The sequence below is a fragment of the Equus caballus genome, chromosome 4, assembly GCF_041296265.1.
Source record: "Equus caballus isolate H_3958 breed thoroughbred chromosome 4, TB-T2T, whole genome shotgun sequence".
NCBI classification, from domain to species: domain Eukaryota; kingdom Metazoa; phylum Chordata; class Mammalia; order Perissodactyla; family Equidae; genus Equus; species Equus caballus.
Window position 1 is genome coordinate 64,989,472 of NC_091687.1, and position 16,506 is coordinate 65,005,977.

The window sequence follows — 16,506 nt, forward strand, 5'->3', positions numbered from 1 at the left end:
TGCCCTGGAAGCCTGAATAACCCCTGAGACTATTTGCATTTTGTAAAGAAAACTGCACATTTCCCCATCTAGTCTGCTGGGTTGTGGACATATTTCAAAGTAATAGCAAATACTAAGAATATGCCTTCAAAGCCAATATTCATAGGAAACATGCAGACTCTGATCTGCCACTGACCTAAGTGTCAGATGTGCTTCTAGGGCTGTCACCCATCCCTACGACCCACCAAGAGCCCATCCAAGACCAACAGCACATTGCTGTGTCTCTAGGAATGAGTGCACACTCAACGCAAGCTGGGCGTTGGCGGCTCTACCCCACAGTTGCCAGCCTTTGCAAGACTATGCCTGAAGTTCCCACTTTCTGCTCCTCCTGGTCTGGTTCTTCTGACCTACCTGCCAACCTTTGCCTGCAAGCTAGGTGGCTCAGTGTAACTCCTATGGCAGATGGTCAGGGTCACCTTGCAGGAGAAGAAGGGAAAGTGTGCTGGTAGCCAAGGGCCTGCATGCCATTTCTGGCACAAACATATTGTAGGTTGCAACTTCCTGCTGCACATGCATGAAAAGGCTATCAATAAACTTTAGGCAGAGATGTCTTTCTTAAAGTGGGTACTGTGCAAAAGGAATAGATGGTATAGGAAAATAGGATCTGTGATGAAATATCTTTAGCAGGTCCACTTCTCAGAGTCTTTAATATACAACTGTATGTTGTAATGCCTGAAATGGGGGTGTAATATGTGATGTTGACTAATTCACTGGGCCCCCGAACACTTTGGGACACTGATAACTCCTGGGACTACTGCTGAGTGGAACACACTTTGAGAAATGCTATGGCAGTGCACACTTCTCTTGTCACAGCACATTGTTCCGTGGTTCTGACCGTTGTGGTTCGGGTTAGAAAAAATATTATCTTATAGAAGCTAAGTGACTAAGAAGCAGCAATTTAGAATCACTATCAAGACAGCATCTCATCATTCCTGTAAATGTCCAGATAAGAAATCAATGGCTGGATTATTGCCACTGCTCATTTTAGAGCTGGAGTTGTCTGGCTTTGTTACCATTTGTCCAAGATCCAAGTTGATTCTTTTATGCTTTCTTTTTTGAAACACAGGCAGTCTTCATTAGCCCTAAAAGATGCTGGGGATCACCTGAAGCATCTCGAGTCTTTTCGGGTGGCCTGTCCATTAGTAAATTAATTCACCCACATAATGTTTGGCACCGACTGTGCACTGGGCCCTACAGAACACACAAAGTTCAATGAGGCAAAGTCCCTGTTCTTTAATATCTTTGGTGCCAGTTCTGTCTGATGTCTTCTGCCATTTATGTTCTAGAAAATGGCACAATAACATGTTTATAGATAAAGGAACCCATCTGGAGATGAATGAAGTAAATAGCTGGTTCCAGTTTTGGTACTAAGAGGTGAGAAACTGTTCCAAGGCAGCAGACTACGGAAGAAAAATCATTACTTCGCTTCCACTTAATTTTAGTGAACTTCTTAGAAGAGGTAGTTTTGAAAGATCTGAAATAAGGACATTGGACTGATCCCAAGACGAGTTGTTCAATAAACCTATGAGGATCCAGGCTTGGAAATGGGAGCATAGTGTATAAAAGGAGCCCACCTCCACCAACAGCTCAGAAGCAGTAACGCTGGGTGTTCTGTCTTTGTTCACTCTTGAAGACAGCATCTCATATATTTCCTAATTCCCACCATTGCGAACTGTCAAGCCTGTGTTTCATTATAATCTTGGCCCTCAGAGAACATAGTTCATCCAAAGATGATGGGGTTTTATGAACAGGAATTAGGCTTTGGACCAAGTTTGTGATAAATCATAAGCTTCATTATATAGGTGAGGAAAAGGGACCAACTGCTCGTTGACAGATCTGCCGTGGGCAAGAGGGCAGACTCCATGTGGCCATTTCAGAAAGGTTCCGTTGTGAATTTTGACTGACCCATGAGGCGACTTTCTCTGGGGGAAAGTGGTGTGGAAGGAGAACAATAAAAGGCAAAGGAGGAAAAGAGGGATCTTTGTGGGTGGATGTTCCCTCCATCCACCGCTCCATCCAAATCACGTGAGCCCCCAGGGAGATGTTAGCGTGATATGATGCTTAATATATATTAAAGGAGAAAATAAAATTATTTTTCTATTCAAGCCTAGTTAAGATCTACGTGAAGAACTGGAGAATTTTTCCTCTCACTCAAAATGAACAAAAGGCCTATTAATAATGTTAGGATGTGATCTCACTGTGGTTAAAAATATTCGTGTTGCTTGTATGTAGAATGGCAGGTAAACCATTCAGGACTAGTGTGGGCAACAACAAATATAAACATAAGAGAGAAGAGGAAATGAAAATGCGGGGGTAATAATAGCCTTGGATTAACACCAGTATTTTCAAAGGATCCCAAACAAGTTCAGATTCAATAGGAGTCCCTTTGCCAAGGTCTCCGATACATTCCACCTCTCAGCAGGCTGGCTGCTGTTTCCTAAGGAGCGTCTCTAACATCAGCCCTTTCCCCTCGGTCCTCCATGCCAAAACCTGTCTTGTTCTCAACTCCTATTACTCTCGCTGTCATTATGTGGCCACCAAGCTCAGTCAGGCTGCTCTCTATGCTGCCGCTGAGTTCTCATCCACCTCATTTGATTTTTGCCACCTTCAGGTAGTCATTCATTTTTTTCTCCATCTGTAACTGAGGAAATTACAGACAATTAATTAGATGACTAATTAAGTTAAGCCTAAACAAGGCACTTCAGACTTGTCCTGCTTTGTTTGGTGGCCTGCTGAGGCAGATAGGTCCAAAGATTTGGTTTCTTCGAATGGCCTGGAATCTTGCACTTGACTGAGAGGGAGAGGTGGTTGGAGAGTTCCTGGCCAAGAGACAGGAGGTGGGTGGCTGTGCCTCTCTCTGGTTTCATGGACAATTTCAGAACCCTTCTAAGAGAAAGGGGTTAACAACAAAAGCTGGAGAAATTGCTCTTATAAAGTGACCTGTGATACTGGGGTAAGATTGTAAGGTGCAGGAGAAAAGCGAGATGCCCAAACAATGCTGCTTAGTCCCTCCTCACCCCACCAGGTGACAATATGTCACAGAACTGGGAGGGGCCACTTTCCCTACCTCTGCGGAAAATTCAGCTTCTGTCTGGCTTCATGAGGCCTGACAGCTTTGAGAACAGGAGCCTTTGATAAACACCCACAGGCTGACCAGGAACGTGGTATGGATTTATGAGCAGGTCATTATATGCTCTCTCCAGAGAGAACGAACTGAAATGTTAAATACTTTGTGCTCTGCTCCACCAGTGGGCACAGCTAGATGACATCTCCCAAGCCCCTTGCATCTAGGGACCATGTGACTAGTCTTGGCCAATGTAATGTGAGTGGGAGTGATGGATGCCACTTACAGGCATGGTTCCCAGAAACTTCTGTGAGATCCTCTACACCCTCTCTCTTCATTCATCTGCTGGCTGGTTGTAGAGGACCCAGTGGAGGACTCTGAAACCCCAGGTGATATGAAGAGCCACAAGATGGAAGGAGCCTGGATCCCTGAATGACTGCATGGAGCAGTCTCTCATACCGTACCACACCCGCTTCTTCACTGCACTGCGATGTCACTGAAAATTTAAACTTTGCTGTGTTAAACCACTGAGATTTGGAGCTTGCTTGTTACAGTCGTTACCATACTGACTAACACAGAGCTGAAGCTGAAAGTCATGATGTTGAGAGGCCAGGGCTGCACCGTACCTTCTCAAACGTTTCCCTATGAAGTTGCCAGAAGTGCAGGTAAGAGTAAACACATGTCCCCAAGTACAAGGGCCCATGACCCAACTGGCTTACTTTAAGTTTCAATTTCCTCTTAGTCTTCTGAATGGAAAGTTTGTCTTCTTCTCTATAATACATCCCTGTTTACTTTCATATAAAAATAAAATGCATGAAGACTTTACCCCCAAGTTGAATTGACTTTTAATCTTGCATCCCAAGTAACAGCCACGTTACTGTTTGGCTCCAAAGATCCCTGCCCCCTCACTTGGCCCTGGTTCTTTGCTGAAAAGCAAAGCCTCTCAGGAAACCCCCTGCAGGGTTTCAGTAAGTCAGCACCTTTCACATTTCAGATGACTGATTTAGTTCTTTAAAAACAAAAATAGATAAAAACCTTGGCTCCACTTTTTGTTAATGCTGAAGCTATTAAAAATGCTTTAATAAGTCGATTTGACAAAAAAGACAGGAGATTTTTTTTTTAAAAAAGAAGAAGTCTAGAGACATTTATTGAAACCATGGCCCTCTTTGGGGTGGGGCAGTCAAGGTGTGAAGATAGCTAATGTCTTTTTTCCTGTCTTGTATTTATGCCTCAGTGAATCTTCCTCCTGCTCTGATTGAGGTCACACTGCCCTGAAGGTGACAAGCCAGAATCATAGCCTGGGCCCTGGAGAGGCATGGTCAACATTTGATCTTCAAACAGGAATCCATCAAGATTGCCTTAATCAGGGAGAAGACACCTGAATCCACTCCTAGACAAACTCTTTCTCTTTTCTTAGTGTTCTTATTTGCCATGTTCACTGAGTTATCTGGGTGAACCCTGGCACTGAGAAATTCACTGTCAGAGGCAGGATGAGCTCACTGGACTGCCACCACCAGCCAAGGAGTGAGCGTGAAAAAGAACTGCCCTTGGACCAACTTCTCTGCATCTCACTGTCTTAATTTTACCCTGTGATCTTCAGCATAGACTTAATGACCATTATGTCAACATACGACCTTCAGAAAAGTTGTCGGAACCAAAAACAATGGAAAGCAAGGACTCAAAGAATATTTATACATTCATATTCATAGCAGCATTACTCACAATAACCAAAAGGTGGAAGCAACCAGCCATGTCCATTGATGGAGGAGTGGATAAACAAAATGTGATACATACATACAATGGATTATTATTCAACTTTAAAAAGGAAGGAAATTTGGGGGCCAGCCCAGTGGCATACCAGTTAAATTCAGTACACTCTGCTTTGGTGGCCCAGGTTTGCAGGTTCAGATCCTGGGTGCAGACCTACACCACTCATTAGCCATGCTGTGGCAGTGACCCACATATAAAGAGGAGGAAGATTGGCACAGATGTTAGCTCAGGGCTAATCCTCCTCAAGCAAAAAAAAAAAAAAGAGGAAGATTGGCAACAGATGTTAGCACAGGGCTAATCTTCCTCAGCAGAAAAAAAAAAAGGAAAGAAATTCTGACCCATACTACAACGTGGATGAACCATCAGGACATTATGCTAAGTGAAATAAAACAGTCTCAAAAAGACAAATACTGTGTGATTCTTCTTATATGAGATACTTAGAGTAGTCGAATTCATGGAGACAGAAAGTAGAATGGTGGTTGCCAGGGGCTGGAGGAAGGGAATGAGGAGTCGTGTTTAACAGGCATAGAGTTTCAGTTTGGGAAGATGAAAAGGTTGTGGAGATGGATGGTGATGAAGGTTGCACAAAAGTGTAAATGTACTTAATGCCATGGAACTGTAAACTTTTTTTTTTTAAGATTTTATTTTTTCCTTTTTCTCTCCAAAGCCCCCCGGTACATAGTTGTATCTTCTTCATTGTGGGTCCTTCTAGTTGTGGTATGTGGGACGCTGCCTCAGCGTGGTTTAGATGAGCAGTGCCATGTCCGGGCCCAGGATTCGAACCAACGAAACACTGGGCCGCCTGCAGCAGAGCGCACAAACTTAACCACTCGGCCACGGGGCCAGCCCCAGGGAGCTGTAAATTTTAACATGGTTAAGATGGTAAATTTGATGCTACGTGTATTTTACCACAGTTAAGATTGTTGAAGGGGCACGGCATTGGAAGAAAATGTGGGGAAGAGGCAATGGTCCCCTCGCCCCACCACACCCCAGACACACCTGGGCAGTTGGCATAATTTATCTTGTTGCATATTTGGTTTATATATAAACACCCAGTTAGTGATTTATTTTGCTGCTTTAAATTCCTGAGCAAAAGAATAAAACAGCAATTTCCTCCTCTTCCTTCACAGCAAAGAGCCAAGCTTTTCTGTTCTTCATTTCTGTGCCCCCTTCTCCCAGGGAGGATGGCCGGCTTTTCTGTGTTTTAAAGGCTGCTGAAAAGATAGCCCCCACCCAGGTCTTTATTTGGTAGTTCTTCGTCCATCCAGGGAGGGTTGGGAGTTACCCAAAATGGAGAAGGGTTGGGGCAGGGGGGTGGAGCCTCGGACTTTGAGATGAGGCCTTTGAAGGGCTGGGAGAGGTTGCAGCCCCAGTGCTGGGAAGGAGATGGGGGTTGTGGATTTGGGGTGCGTGGGTTGGGGAGAGGGGCGCCCAGTGGAAAGATATGTTAATATCTGGGAGAAGGAGCCATTGATTGCAGCAAAGGGTTTGGAGGGGGGCCTGGGGGCAGTGGGGAGGCGCCCCATATGCTCACCCTATGGCAGCCAGCGTAAAGAAGTGCCGCCACCAAGGGTGCCGAACTGACACTAGCGGCAGCAGCAGATGGCACAAGGGGCCGCGTCCCCAGGACAACCACCGTGGATTAAGGAGCAGGCCCCGCTTTAATTTTTTCGGGCCACAGAAGCTTCTTGTTCTTGTGCCAGTCGCTGGAGGGAGGGGAGGGGCCTGGGCTTGGGGGCAGGGGGAGGATAAGTGCTCAGAGCTGGAGATGAGTCAATGGGGAGGAAACAAAGAAGAGCTCGCCACCGACACCTTCACCACGTGCCTCGGAACAGGGCCAGCTGTCGCCATTGCCCACATTTTACTCCAAATCCAATCTGTGACTCCTATTGTCTTCTCACGCTGTGGGGCACTTAGGAGGAGGTAACAGATGGCCGTGTGTGGCAATAGTGCTCCTTCCCCACTGTCAGGAGAGGTTTTTTTCATAAATTCCTTTTTCTTTCATCCAAAAATAATTTTTCTTTATATCAAAAGCAATATATTGTTTTGATATTGTAGAAAAGTATAAAGAAGACAATTTAAATCTCCCATAATGCAGCAACCACTGAGACAACCACAGTTGACATTTTATGGCATTTCCCTGCCAGTTTTTCCCGGGCCTCACGTCCTGTCTTTCAGCAGGTATCTCTCTCAGGTCCCGCGGCCCCGGGTGTGCTGATGAACCTGTCCTTACCCTTTCACAGTCCAGGCTGTCAGTCATACAGTAGCAGACGAGCCAGGACTTCGGGGAGTGACACGGAACAGAGAGAAAGCTACTCCGCCCATAAGGGATGCGAACATACCACCTTCTCAGCAGATTCCTCCCCAACCACAGACCTGATCCTGAAGCGGCCAGTTTAGATGACATTGAGCTGGTTCCAAAGGTTGAATGGCACTTGCACAATATTTATCCATAAAAACAAGATTGTAAATGTTGGTTGGATTCCCTTCCCAGGCCAGCTGACAAAAACCACAGTGACCAACAATGTAACTGAGGGATTGTTGAAACAGTTCTGATCACAGATTCCTCCTAAGCCCGTCTGAATTCTGAGTTCCTCTGAGGCCTGAATCCCAGACACTCAGGTCTTGACCCCCTGCCCCTCTAAATTCTGAGGGTGTGTAGATTTGGCTAAGCAGATGGCAGTGGAAGGTGAGAGGACTCGGGGGGGAGAACAGGGTCCCCTGCTGTTAATTTGGGAGTCAGGGTTGAAATCATGGGCTTTGGGGTCCCTCCCCTCCTGGGTTCAAATCCCAGCTCTGCCTGTTATTAGCTGTGTGAGTTTGGGCAGATCACTTAACCTCGTTAAGTCTCAGTTTTCTCATCTATAAAATAGACATAATAATACATATTCTTAAGGATTTACATGAAGATCAAATAAGATAGGACATCATTTCTCAGACTTAAGAATGACTATATCTTACAGATCTCCACAGTTGAATTATTTAAATTAGGACATGTCTTAAATATTGCCAAATACACTCTTAAAAGGCAAGTTTACAAATAAAAAAGCCCAAACCAACTAGCCAACAAAATTAAAATTGATTAATGTGATGGATGATGTTATTTTGCTGAAATTAATTCAGCTTCTTGAAATGTGTGTTTCTAGTGACTGCCAGGTCATGGCTCTTGTGACCTTGATCTCCTCAGCCCACTGTTGCTGTCTGGTGATTTGACTTGCCTACCACTTTTCTCTAGTCTCGACGTTGTAAACTGGAGGACTAGAGGCTGTGTGTAGCCCAGGGATATGTTTCATTTGCCCTGCACAGTATTCATTTTTTTCACTTAGTTGTTCTTATGGAAGAATTAAGAATTTCACACAAAATCTGCCTTTCTAGCTTCTCTTGGAAAGCTGGAAGATCTAGCCCCACGAGGCCCACATTCCCACAGGCCGCAGAGTCTGGAGCTGAACGGTGGCCCCCTCTAGCCTGAGCCTGGGCTTCTAGTTTGCCCCCTACACCACTCCCCAAGCTGTACTCATTTGTTTAAGCCCCTGTCATATTTGGGTTTGTGACCCCTTCTTATGCAACTTATGGAAGAGCATCTGTTCTTTCTTCACTAGCCAATGACAATTAGAGAGCACTTCTAGACACCAAAAAAAGGTGAGAAACCCAAGGGCAAAAAAGTCGCTGAAATTATGAGCAGTATTCAGTTATAAGGTGTCCATCCAGATGACCCAGCCAAATATGTTTATGTAAATGTGTTTGAAGATTATTATTGAAGTGAAAATACAAACGTTTAAACTCTCCTGGGATATTCTTAGTTCCTCTGGGATCCTGGAACCCCAGTCTGAGAACCACTGAGATAAGGGTGTCAAGCACTTAGAAGAGTGCCTGGCACAGAGATGAGCTAATAAAAGAGCAGGGGTCAGGATTTTAATGATAAGGCCCAAACAGTGGGGAAGTTGCCTGAAGGTTGCCTGCGCGACTTTGGGTCATAGGCGATGCTCATTGACATTTGACTCAGGGTTCACCATCGTTTGCAGAGCTCCTTCTCTGGGATGCACACTCTGAATTGTCCATCCGCTCTGAGAGCTCCAACCCTAAGACTTCTCCTTACAGGCCTTCGTTGCAGGGACCAGAGTAACAGAGAGGGGGCTGCATCCCTCTCCCTCTGAAAACACACCACGTACTTTGGACCTACTGTGGTAGGTGCTTCTTGGACCTACTGTGTTCAGGTGGTTAATCTATACTGCTCAGGGGAGGCAGAGATTCATATGCAAAAATGAAGTAAAGGACTTCTGGAAACCACAAGGCATTTGATGATTTTTTTTTACAGCTCCTTACGAAAGGAGAAGGGGCAGTAAGGGGAAATGTTGTGCTTATTTGACTTGAATGGTGGGAGTTTAGGTCTGGAGATGACACATTGGAATGAAAGGGTGCCACTGCACATTATCTAGGGTGGGGACACATTTCTAAATCCCAAGTGTCCAATAATAATCAGGGTCAAACTGATCACCACCGAAAGACGAGCCCATTGCCTGGAGACTGCTAAGAAGTAAATGGGCAAAACCCACAACTATAGGACATGGAAATCCACTTCCCCTTTGTGGATCAAATCAAGTCTCCGTGGCAGGCATACCCCAACCTTTTTATTGTTGGAAACACTTAATTCATAGTAAGCCACCTCCCAGTGTGCACCCCTTCAGCTTCTCTGTGTTAGCTCAGCTTACTGTGGATGAATGGTGATGAGATTGGGGAATTAAGGGAGGGCGGATGGGAAAGAAGTGACGTCTGGGTGGGCCTCGCACAAGCTGCTGGGGGAGAACTAGTGCCGGAAAAGGATAAAAGGCCTTGGAACACTTTTCTGAGAGTTGGTGAGCACCCCAAAGCTGCACTGGGGGCGTTTCTTCTCAGTAGGCTTGTGCTGACTCAGCATGATGGAGAGAGACTGCTCAAGCACAGGACAGTACACAGAGCCCTTGACTAGCTCACAGAAGTGAGTTAATTCCTCAAGATCAAAACAAACAGCATACTCCATGGGGACCATAACTGTGACCATTCCTGCTCCACCATCCATGGCCACCTTTGGTCCATGCAAGGCTGAGGAAAGACTCCTCTCTCCTGGCTGATCCTGCCTAGAACCAAGCATGGGGCTGTCTTGGTCTGCTCAGGCTGACATAACAAAATGCCACACACTGGGTGGCTTAAACAACAGGAATTTCTCTCTCGTAGTTCCAGAGGCTGGGAAGTCCAAGATCAAGGTGCGGTTGATTCAGTTTCTGGTGAGAGCCTTCTTCCCGGCTTGCAGATGGCCACCCTCTCGGTGTGTCCTCACATGGCAGAAAGAGAGAATGAGCTCTCTGATAGCTCTTATAAGGACACTAATCTTATTAGATCAGGGCCCCACCCTTTTGACGTTATTTAACCTTAATTACTTCCTGAGAGGCCCATCTCCAAATACAGCCACATTGGGAGCTTAGACTTTCAATATATGAATTCTGGGGGGACACAATTCAGTCCACAGCAAGGACTATCCATGTGTTATCATTGGAAGTGCCACAAATACACCCATATCCCCCACAGTCCATCCCAGTGGCCTGATTGACATTAACACTGTCTCCACAGATAGAAGTAAGGACATGCCACCCCTGTCCACTTACCTAGGAGAATCTTCACCTACCAGCAGTGACCAAAGAATACGTTTATACTTAGCACACAGAGCTTCAGCTTGAGGGGAGAGAGGAAGGAAGCCTTGAGTTTCCTTTAGAGCCTAACATCTGCCATTTTACAGACGAATACACTGAGGCTCAGAAAAGTAATGTTGCAGATTTGTTAGGGACTTAAAGGAACTTCTGGCCCCATCTTCATGAATTTAAACTCTGGTCTAGGTCCAGAATGAATTTGTAGAAATATTTAGTTCCATTTGTGTTTTCGCATGTTGCATACTGGGAATTCGCTATGGTGGACTTCTGTCATGGAGCGAGCCATGGACACCACAAACAGGGACCTTGAACCACCCTCTGACTGTGCACAGCTGAATTCCAGACCCCAGGAATCTGGAGAAAACTCTGCTCTCGGTTCTCATAAACAAGAAACAGTGAGGGGCCGGCCCGGTGGCACAGCGGTTAAGTTTGCATGTACCGCTTCGGCAGCAGGGGTTCGCTGGTTCGGATCCCGGGTGCAGACATGGCACCGCTTGGCAGGCTGTGCTGTGGTAGGTGACCCACATATAAAGTAGAGGAAGATGGGCATGGATGTTAGCTCAGGGCCAGTCTTCCTCAGCAAAAAAAGGAGGATTGACAGCAGATGTTAGCTCAGGGCTAATCTTCCTCAAAAAAAAAAAAGTACAAAAAAAAGAAACAATGACCTGGGGGAATGAAGTCCTCTAAAGAGAGAAGATATTTAAACCCTGTGTATAGTTCCTCAGATTAAAATCAAGCATTTCACCCCTTTTTCCTCCTTTTCTTTACGAGAACAGAAGAGATGGATTTCAAAGCATTTTTGCCTTTGCACCATGGTGCCCGAATGCTTCAGTACAAACTTCAGCTTTCGTCACTATTAGGCGTTGAATTGTGTCCCCCACAGAGATATGTGGAAGTCCTGACCCCCAATACTTCAGAATGTGACCTTATTTGAAAATAGGGTCGTTGCAGATGTAGTTAGTTAAGATGAGGTCATACTGGAGTAGGGTGGGCCCTTAATCCAATAGGACTCATTGTCTTACAGAAAGATGATGTGAAGATACAAAGGAAGAAGGCCATGTGATGACGGAGGCAGACATTGGAACCATGCAGCTGCAAGCAAATTATGCCAAGAATTGCTGGCAGCATCAGAAGCTAGGAGAGAGGCATGGAACCGATTCGCCCTCAGAAGGAACCAGCCCTGCCAACACCTTGATTTCAGACTTCTGGTCTCCAGAACTGTGAGAGAATAAGTTTCTGTGGTTTTACGCCCCCTAGTTTGTAGCGATTGTTAGGAGAGCCTTAGGAAACCAATACACTCACCTTCCATAGAATTGGACCCCAGAAAAGAATGAACTGGATGTGACTGACACTGAAAGGTAAGAGATGGAGGGACAGTCTCAGTCCAAAAATGCAAACAGGCGGTTCCGGTACCACCCATCCTATCACCTGCCCCTGGTGGCCACGGCTGATGGATTACGGCCTGCTGTCTCACAGGGCCAGGGCAAGGCCTCCAAGTATTTCTCAACAGAGCACTCTAGGTTGCCACGAACTCAGAGGTCCCTGCCCTCTTCTGGTCACTTCTTCAAGTATAGCGTCATCTCCCTTGTGCCTCCTTAACCCACAGTCTACTCTTTCTCTAGGTTTATAGTGAGCACAGGGTAGATTGAACCCCCAGAATAACAGCATGGCTGGCAGAGACAGATGAGAAGCAGGGTCCAGCCCAGGAGTGGGGGATGGCTGCTAGGAGAGAGGAAGGCCAACGCGGCCAGGAAGCACGGAGCGTATTAATTCACATTCTGTCCAAAGTCTGAGCCGCGCCAACCGTGATGGACAGCATCTGAAGGCAATGCCGTAAGTATCTAATAGTGAAGTCTTTGTTCTTAGCCAATCCAAAACAAAACTGTTTTCTTTCAAGGAAAGAAGAAACCCAAGTAACACTCCAATCTTCAACGAAGCTGTCTGCAGAAACAAACTGTTCATGCAGTGTGAGCTTTGAAGGACGCGTTCCAGTTTTCAGCCGGCTTCTCCACGGCGAGGTGTGAAAACTGTGTTTACTCCGGTTCCCTCTCTGTGCAGCAGGTGCTCTCCCTGCAGCCTTTCCCGCCTGTCCTATCACTGCCCTTCCACTGACACCAGCTCAGATGAACTTTAAACAGAGACGTGTCTGTCCGGACGCCCACTTAGCCTGCTGCCTCTGCCTATTGCGACGTTTCTGTCTGTCCTCAGATCTTTGGAATCGCCTGACTGTATTTTATCAGACCTTATGTCTCCTCACCTATTACCGTCATACCCTTCACATTGACGTGCTGCATTCAACTTTTTAACTAAGTGTTTACAGCTGGGGGCACATCCAACCATTCTGGAATTTGCATTGTATTAATATGCAAATGAAACACTTCCTTATTCAGATGAGAATTCACAGTTCTAGGGCTGAAGATGGGCTGGTTTATTTTTTTAAGGTTTTTATAACACCAAGTTTTGCTGCTGTGTTGGACAGCCCGAACATTCCCAAGATGTTTGCCTGCCTTCTTTCCTTTTTTCTTTTCTTCCTTCCTCTTTCTCTCTTTTGCCCTTGATGGGGATCAGGACACGCTACCCCAAAATATGGCACCTTGGCACAGTGAATAGTCTAAGCTGAAAGAGTCTGACAAAATAGCAGAAGCAGGAGGGCACTCTGACCTTCCCCCAACCCTTCTCCCCTGAAACAGGTCATAAACCCTCCTGTGAGTGGTGCCCCGTCATACCCAGAGGGGAGGAGCATCCTTATTAGATGAGTCCCAACCAACAGGCTGTGCTGTTTTCCCTGGTTTACTACACTTATGTCATCATGTTAACCTGTCATCTTCCTCCATTACTTTGCACTATTCATTGAACCTAGCATAAAAACACTCAGGTCGACCTGTTTCTTTGGTCTTCATTTCCTTATGAAGGCTCCCCTCTCACGTAAAACTTACATCAAATAAATTTGTTTGCTTTTCTCCTGTTAATCTGTCTTTGTCAGTTTAATTTTCAGATGCAGCCAGGGACCCTAAGAGGGTTGAGGAAAAATTTTCCTCCCCTCCACCCTCGCTCCAATTCTTCCTTCATTTCTTATTTATTTATTTTGTTGCGGTAAAATGTCCATAACATAAAATTTACCATTTTAACCATTTTTAAAGGTTCAGTTCAGTGGCATTAAGTACATTCACCAGCAAGTTAATTTTGTAGCTATCAACAAACTGATTCTAAATCAGCTTTATATGGAAAGACGAAAGACCCAAAATAGCCAACACAATATTAAAGGAGAATAAAGTCAGAGGACTGACGCTACTACTAGACTTCAGGACTCACTGTAAAGTTATGGTAATGAAGACAGCGTGGTACTGGTGAAAGAACAGACAAATGGAGTAATGGAACAGAATAGAGAGCCAAGAAGTAGACCCACATAAACAAAATCGACTGATCTTTGACAAAGGAGCACAGGCAATACAATATGGAAAAGATAGTCTCTTCAACAAACGGTGCTGTAACAACTGGACATCCATATACAACAAAAAAAAAATTAATCGAAACACAGACCTTGTACCCTTCACCAAAATCAACTCAAAATAGATTATAGACCTAAATGTAAAATCCAAACTTACGAAACTCCTAGAAGATAACAAAGGAGAAAATCTAGATGACATGGGGCAGAGGGATGACTTTTTAAATACAAAAACAAAGTCAACATTTAGGAAAGAAATCACTGGTAAGCAGGACTTTATTAAAATTAAAAACGTATGTGCTGCAAAAGACACTGTTAAGAGATTGAGAAGACAAACCTTAGAACTGGAGGAAAATATTTGCAAAAGACATGTCTGATAAAGGACTATTATTCCAAATATATGAAGAACTCTTAAAACTCAAAAATAAGAAAACAAACAACCCAATTAAAAACCCAGCAGAAAAACCTGAAAAAACACTTCACCAAAGAAGACGTACGGATGGCAAATAAGCATATGAAAAGATGCTCCACATCTTATGTCATTAGGGAAATGCAAATTAAAACAATGAGATACCACCTCACACCTATTAGAATGGCCAAAATCCAGAACAGTGACAACACCAAATGATGATGAGGACGTGGAGCAACAGAACTCTCATTCATTGCTGATGAGAATGCAAAATGGTACAGCCACTTTAGATGATTATTAGGCAGTTTCTTACATAACTAGACATACTCTTACCATATGATCCAGCAATTGCACTCCTTAGTTTTAACCCAAATGAGCTGAAAATTTTTGTCCATACAAAAACTTACACACGGGTCTTTCTAGCAGCTTTTTTCCTAATTGCCAAAACTTGGAAGCAACCAAGATGCCCTTTAGTAGGTGAACGGATAGACTGTGGTACACCCACACAATGGAATATTATTCAGTGCTAAAATGAAATGAGCTGTCAAGCCATGAAAAGACATGGAGCAAACTTAATGGTATTTTACTAGGTGAAAGAAGCCAATCTGAAAAGGCTATATGTATACTGTATGGTTCCAACTATATGAGATTCTAAAAAAGGCAAAACTATGGAGACCGTAAAAAGATCAGTGGTTACCAGGGGCCAAAGTGGGGAGGGAGGAATAAAAAGGCAAAGCACAGAGGATTTGGGGGCTGTGAAATTATTCTGTATGATACTGGAATGGTGGATATGTGTGATTATACATTTGTCAAAAGCCATAAAATGTACAACACCAAGAGTGCACTCTAATGTTAACTATGGACTTGGGTTAATAAAGATGTGTCAACATAGGTTCATCGATTGTAACAGATCTACCATTCCGGTGCAGGTTGTTGATAGTCGGGGAGGCTATGGCTGTGTGGCGGTAGGGGATATATGGGAACTCTCTGTACTTTTTGCTCAATTTTGCTGTGAACCTAAAACTGCTGTAAAAAATAAAGCCTATTTAATAAATACATAAATATTTTAAATAATTCAGTATTCACCTACTATATGACCTTCTTGTTCCATTCCTTGTTATTTACACAAGTGAAATGAAAACATTTGCCCAAGCAAAGACTAGTATGCAAATGTTCAGAGCAATTTTATTGACATGAACTGAAAACTGGAAACAATTCAAATGTCTATCGCTGAGTGAATGGATAAACAAAATAGGGCAGATCTATGAAACGGGACACTATTAGCAATAAAGAGGAACAAGCTACTGATATTCTAAAAATCAGGATGCTAAGTCAAAGAAGCCAGAAGCAAAAGAGTACATCCTGTATGATGCCATTTTTTATAAAATTCTACAAAATGCAAATTAATCTGTGTGATGACAAAAACAGCTCAGCAGAGCTGGCCCAGAGGTGGAGGGAGGAAATGCTGCAACGCGCCTGGGGAAGCTTTTGGGGGTGATGGAAACGTCTTGTATCTTGATTGTGGTGATGATTTCACAGGTGTGTATTCCTATCAAAAGTCATCAAATTGTACTCTTTAAAAGGATGCCGTTCAGTGTATGTAATTATACCTCAATAAAGTTGAAAAATCTAATCAATTAAATTAATGTCAACAATGGGCTTTCACTTGAAACAGGTTTGTTGAAAAATTGAGCATGAGACTAAAGAAGTGCCATATCTGGAGAAGAATATACATTAAAAGCCTTCAAAAGGATTTGGGGTCCAGCATTTCCAAATTGGGGAATTTATTTTAAGGAAATCACAGGATGTTCACCCTAATATTATTTATAAAGTACAAATTGAAATGACCCACGTAGTCAATAAAGGGGGATTAGTTGAGTACATTATGGTATATACGTATGATATTCCACTATCCAATCATTAAAAATCATGTTGTTTGAGTGTATTTATTGACACAGACTTTTTTTTTTTAAAGATTTTATTTTTTCCTTTTTCTCCCCAAAGCCCCCTGGTACATAGTTGTATGTTCTTCGTTGTGGGTCCTTCTAGTTGTGGCATGTGGGACGCTGCCTCAACGTGGCTTGATGAGCAGTGCCAT

The 16,506-nt window shown here is 44.1% G+C and overlaps 1 long non-coding RNA gene across 1 annotated transcript; it reads left to right on the forward strand.

Annotated features, from left to right (window-relative positions):
- Window positions 1–525: 525 nt before the first annotated feature.
- On the forward strand, window positions 526–5,281 carry LOC138923790 (uncharacterized). Its single transcript, XR_011437914.1, has 2 exons — window positions 526–3,768; window positions 4,338–5,281. It is a non-coding gene; the product is annotated as an uncharacterized lncRNA (long non-coding RNA).
- Window positions 5,282–16,506: the final 11,225 nt, after the last annotated feature.